Raw genomic sequence first — 6905 nt, 5'->3', positions numbered from 1 at the left:
TGTGATTTCTCTCTGTCAAATAAATAAATAAAATCTTAAAAAGAAAAAAAGAAAATCATGAACTATGTGAATTTGAAATTTATCTTAAAGGACATCTGGTATGGTCACCTTATAATGCTTCAATCCTTCCACACTGTCCTGGCTAAGTGTTCATACATATACATTGGTGTCTTTATCATGTAAATAGATTTTTTAAAATGTGATTCCCTTACCTCTATAAGTTGTTTTCTAATGCAATAAATCCTTTCTTGAAGAGATTATGGATGCAGGGGATGGAAAACATGATGTGAGTTGGATCTTTTTTTTTTTTTGAGTAGGCTCTGAGTCCAACATGGAGCCCAGTGCAGAGCTCCAACTCACAATCCCGAGATCAAGACCTGAGCTGAGATCAAGAGTGAGATACCTAACTGACTGGGCCATTCACGTACCCCTGAGGTGGCTTACATCTTCATCAATGAGTAAGTTACTTAAATCTGTGAGCAACTGCCCTTATAAAGAAGATTGCTGTATCTCTTAGCGATGTGTTCAAAGGGGGACATTAAGTGATATCTATGTGGGTTCCTGGGAAGCACTGATGTCCAATGCCACTTATATTTACAAGGATTGGAAAAGTCCACCTGGATATATACACATCAAATTCAGTAAACAATTGAGTCTTCATTGAAAGTTTGTGCTTTTTAAATTCGGGCCTTGGATATAACCCAGTCAGAACTTCTGTCCTCATTGTGAGTCAGAAGTGGGAATGGAGAGCAATTAATAAGGATCTGCATTCTTGTAAACCCAAAACAAAACAAGTTAGAGACTTTTGCATGGGATAGATAGATTTAGGCCTTACTACAAAACAGAATTATCTAAAATGTCACTTGAAAGCGGAAGCTTTAAATCTTGGCTTAGATGTGATTTATTCTGGAGAGGGAGTTTTGTCCAGGCGGCTTTGTTGGCATCTCGTGAAGGTGATCCTTGCTGCAGAACCCAGGCACAGTAATAACAGAGCTGGTATCTGCTTCAAATAAACAATTCCTGCACATCAAAGTATTTCTCATAAAAGTTTTACGCTAGTTTTGGCTACTGAACCACCAAAAGGAGTCATTTATTTAGAATGTTTTATTTGTTTTATGAGAATTTTTCCCCCTATTCAACTGTTCAGTTTGCAGCTTAAAATGCTGAAATCCCAAAGGGAGAAAGAGGCTTCTCACACATCAGAAAGGCATGGCAGTCTCTCAAACCATAGATGGCTTCAATTTTCATGTAAAATCAGCTTAGCGAATCTCGGGTGGATTTTTACCAAAAATGCGTTGAGGGGCTTGTGCCACCGATAATACTTATTTAAAGATATTCAGCTTATCCATGCCTAGAAATATTATGCATACTGTAGCCAAATACATTGAAACATCAACAAAGACACCTTTGCAGATAATTTGGCAAAAGCCCAGTATCCACAAAAGAATTGATTTCTGGAGGAAGAATAAAAGCTCATAGTGAGCATGAAAGGGCACTAAGGATTATATCTATTGGAACTATTAAGGGAAAAACTGGATAGTTTAATTAGAATGACTTTTTGTGAGATTATATAAAAAGATCTTATTCATGTCTTTAGGTCTATTTCAGAAGCTACTTTTACAGAAATGCACACTACAAAATTGAGTACAAAGCAGGAAAAAAAAACCCACCAGTGCCTAAGGAAGTTAAAATTCCCATGAAATTAATGTGGCCATGAATGAAATGATCTTAAATGTAGAAAATAACAATACTGGTGTATCATATGAGGCAGTCATGAGCAGAGTCCCAGGATCTCAAATTACGACCAGAAGCAGCTATCCTTTTCTATTATTTCTTTCTCTTTAGCATAGAGTGAGCATCTGTAGGATGATGTGCTGGAAACCTGTTAAACTCATGTGTGTAGAATAGTCAAATGTTCACTTCTTAAAACCCTTCAAGTCTTCTCATTGCTGCCACATAATGTCCTGTACTCCACACATAAGACCTTCGGTGATGTGGTCCTTGACTATCTTTTCAACCTTATTTCTGGCTACTTTTCCTTTGAGGCTTTGTGTATGTGTCCCCTCTACCTACAATACATTTATTCAAAAACTGTTACTGAGCACCAAGTATACGCCCTTTCCTAAACATCTTCCTGGCAGACCCTTCATCCTTTAAGACTCAAAAATCTCCTCCTTTACATTTCCTTCCTTGAGGCAAGTTAATCACTATCCTTTTACCCTTTTAAATAATGCCACCACAGTACCACATACAACCCTGGTGCAGAATGGAACTGTACAGCAACTTTTTTTTTTTAAGTGAGTGAAAAAAAGAAAAAAAGCCCCAACAAGCTATACGAGTGAGCATATTCCAACTGTTAAAAGTTTAAAAAAACTTGAAGTAGTCAGAGTAACAGCTAGCAATTATTTTCACTTTCAACCTCCATCAACCCTGCTCTCCTCAAAGGTAACTACAATTGGGATCCCTGGGTGGCTCAGTGGGTTAAGTGGTTGCCTTTGGCTCAGATCATGATCCCAGGGGGCTGGGATCCAGTCCTGCATCAGACTCCTTGCTCAGCAGGGAGCCTGTTTCTCCCTTTGCCTGCCGCACCCCTGCTTGTGTTCTCTCGTACTGACCAATAAATAAATAAAATCTTTTTAAAAAGTAACTGCAGTTAAGAGTTTGGGGCATATTGTTTCAGGATTTTTTTCTTTACACTTAAGTACCTGATAGACAGTTTAATGTATTTAAAAGCACAGACCCTGGAGTCAGGGGTTTGGGACAAAATTCAAGCTCTACCCCTTAATATTTTGGAGGTTTGGGGCAAACCCCCTCTCTTCGCTGGGTCTCAGTTTCCTTATCCATAAAATAGCTGTAATTGCAATACTACATAACGTATTAAGGAAGTTAATACATAAAGCTCCTAGAACAGTGCCCTGCACATAGTAAATCCTTTTGAAGTAGTTGCTACATATGCAATCCCAGTATAGGTTTCTATGTTGCTTACTAAATGATATAAACGAAACTGTAGTGTAGTTACTATCCTGCTAATTTTAAATTTTTGCTTAACAATCTATCTACCTTATTTTATAATATGGGCATGCTATATTTAACCATACATCATTTAACTTGTTTCTAAATTGATCACCACATAAGAGTATTTTGAGGAAAATTCCTAAAATTTTTGAGTCAAAATATATATACTTTCTGTTTATTCAGATACTAAGAAATTGCCCTATAAGGAGAATGTAGTTATTTAAATTCCCATCAGCAGTCCTGAGCAGCAGGGGTCAAGAGTGCATCTAGTACATATTGAATAAGATCTATCTCGTCAGACATCCTCTTCAACAGGTGTCAAGAAGCCTCTGAGAGAGCACTTCTCTGTCTCCTTATCTGTAACTGCTGAGTTACAGATATCCTGGATATCCTGGGCATCTTCTTTCCCCAGCCTGTAGCAGTTACAGCCTTCCCAGGACTACATTGTCTGGCTGGAGTCTACCAGCTCTGTCTTCAGCGTGCCTTTTAGCTACACATTTCCATCACTCACCATAAAAAACTCTAGACTTCAAGACACCTCCTCTCCCATCAGCTCAGCTCATTTCTGCTTCTGACCCAATCTCCTACACGGCATTCAATGAACTCTTGAATTTCTTCCATTTTGCCTTCTAGAACTCTTGAACTGTCCTCAGCAAAATGTACATCTTCAACATCTTTTCTGAGAGTTTCCATCACCTTCTTGCTCTGCAGAGAACCTGGCTGTCTTCTGAGGATGCTTCTTCCCCTGCAGTCTACTCAAGTTGGGGCTCTTTCTTCTATTGCACCCTTTGTATTGATAGACTGGAATCAGGGTAGATGTAATCAGGGTGTTGAGGAATCAAATTGAATAAGAGACTGCTAGCCTAGGAATAATTTTTCCCCCAATGCCTCTCTTTATTACCAGTCTGATGTTTTACTTCCTATAAAAGTTTATGGATTAGGGGGGAAAATAGGTCACCAGCTACAAGGATGGCTAGAAAAAAGAAGAAATAAATAGTCCATTAAATGATTGTTTTAAATGACATTCTGAGATTTTTTTTTTCAGTTTTTTTCATCATCTGTGTTGGTGAGGTAATTATTAGAAAAAATGATGTTGACCTGTGACAGATAATCTCATTCTCATTCTTTATAATTAAGTATGTAATCATAGTCTAGAATTTTAGAGTTTTGTAGAAGTCATATAGTAGATTTTTGCATATGATACAAGTCAAGATTGAATTGATCAATGATCATGTATCAGTGTATTAATTTATATAATAATATCTGGATATTTTTATCTGGAATGTACTTGTCTTCAGCCTTTCCTGAATTAGCAAGAATTTCTCTCTCTCTCTATATATATATAATATGTATATTTTTTTTTAGTAATTCACTGAGATGAGGTAAATGGTATAGAAAATAAATACTAAGCCTTTTGTTTGCTCCATTTTAAATGACTTAAGACTTTAAATCATTTTATAATCATTTTATACCCTAAAATATAATCTATATGCTATAATCTATATATTCTATAATCATCTTATATTCTAAAAAAGGAAAGTAGTCACTGTATAAAGGCATATTTTTACCTGTAAAATCTTAGTATCTAATTTTTTAATCATATTTCAGAACTCAAGAGGTTAGTAATTTTTTTTAAGCTTTATTTATTTATTTTAGAGAGAGAGAGTAGGAGGGAGGGGCGGAGGGAGAAGAAGAGAATCTCCAGTAGGCTCCCCATAGTGTCACGACTCAGTCTCACGACCCTGAGATCATGTCCTGCACCAAAACCAAGAGTCAGACATTTAACCAACTGAACCACCCAGGTGCCCCAAGATTAGTAATTTTCCTATGTGAAAATGTAAAATATGCAATACGTGATTGCATAAACCCATTTGACTCAATTCTTTGCCTCTTTTTAATTAAGCCTCCTCCCATATCAGAGCTCAATTATTTGATGAATTATTAATTGCTAAATGTATTTGATATAATATTAACATGAATATTCACAGGAAAAAATAGAAACTACAGGATTTTGAAAAAGTAATCATGGTGCTCCCATGCAGTAGAATATTATACTGGCGCAAAGGTCATGTTGTGGAAAAATATTTATTGACATGGGGAAAAGTTCATGATATACATTAAGTAAAAATTGAACTCCGTACAGCTTTATAATTTTTTTAATTTTTTTTTCTATAAACCAACATGGTTAAAAGACCATAAGAACTTTCACCTATTTCTGGGGACAAAAGGCAAGTGGAGAAAGGTGTTTAGGACTTGTGATGACTTTTGACTTCTCCATCAGGATTTCTGTTTGGCACATTTTCAGCACTAACCATGTGTTACCAACGTGGTTTAAAACCACATTGCGAAAATTAAATTTGGTCTTTGCTTAATTTCATTTTCCAAATCAACCAATATTTATTGAATACCAACCTAGTATAGAGCACTGTAGGAAGATATTTTAAAAAGACAAATTTTCATGCAATCAAGGAGCTTCCAGTCATGTTCCAGAAGAACTGGATGTAAAAATATACAATGTTTCAAAATTCGATAGGGTTTTAATAACAAGTAAAGCCAGAAATGAAAAGGTGATAAGCACATACAATTATTGCCAATTGTTACAATGGGGAGAATCACTTTTCCGCTTAATGTTCCTGTGTTTAACCCCATACAGGCTGAATCTAAGCAACATCCATGATTTTCTTTCCTACTCGCATACAAAGCTAGTTGTGTTTCACTGAGGACCTCATCATTTGTGTATAATCCTATTACTGAGTTCGATTCTGGTGGCATTCAGTAGAACACACTTCTGGAAACTTCTAGTTCCTTGACTACAAGCCATGTAGCAACACGTAAGAACTTTACTGTACAGTATGCTCCCCACCCTTTGTCTGAGATTTCAGTTTAGATAAAGCATGTAAATTTTCTTTCTTTTCTTTTTCTTGAAGTGGATTAAGTGGCCGGAAAGAAGTCATATATTTTGACCCGTGGAGGTTTTGAGCTATTTTCTCTGCTACAGAAGGGAGAATACCATAGACTAACCAGTTATTTAGTCAGTGGTTATTTCTTGAGAGGTATTTAGAAATATACAAGTATACAGTGCTGCATGCCAGTCAGTGAAGTGGCAAAATAAAGAGGGGTGAACTGCAGTACCTAAATGTATTTCAGATAAAGACCATAATGTTGGTTGTTTTTCTCTCACTGTGTTTATCCATGTTTGTTAATTCTTCCCATGGGAAAGACTAGGAGTGAATTATTGTCATTCAGAGAAGCTAATTCCACTGTAAAGAAATACATTACTTAGCACCAAAAAAAAAAAAAATTAGTATTCTTAGTCTAATAATGGAAATGATGGTTTAAATTTCCCTGAATGTTATCTATGGGGTAGGTAAGCCAAGTTATTTTTGAATCATATTCTTCTTTTACACTATATAGATTTTCACAGATTTCCTGCCAGGATAATTTTCAAAACTCTGTATGAAGATGCGTATTTCCCCCCAGAGGAAACTTAAGGATAGGATAAATTTAAAAGGGGTACAAGGATAAATAGTTCCCCATTGTACTTGTGAATTATATTCATCTAATGAAAATTTTAATTTTTATTTTCTTCTCTCTCCCTTCCTATTTTCATCCAATAAATTACATACATGTTTGAAATTAGATTTCTATAGCTACTGCCTAAGAGTAAGTATGTCTTTTCTCATTGATTTTGCAAAAATAAAAGTTGATAAATTCTGTTCTCTGGGAACAAAGCAAGTATGGTAACCCAAAGAAAAACAATAGTAGCTGCCTTATTGAGACAGAACTTTTCAACAGCTCCTTTAAAAGCTAAAAATAATTTATTTGAAATAAAATAAGCATAGACAAAAGAATACTTTATTCAAGTAATGTATTTTGTTTCAGTATTTTCC

Source organism: Meles meles, chromosome 2 (genome assembly GCF_922984935.1).
Source record: "Meles meles chromosome 2, mMelMel3.1 paternal haplotype, whole genome shotgun sequence".
NCBI classification, from domain to species: Eukaryota; Metazoa; Chordata; class Mammalia; order Carnivora; family Mustelidae; genus Meles; species Meles meles.
The sequence above is the reverse complement of the archived record's forward strand: the minus strand, read 5'-3'. Positions refer to the sequence as shown.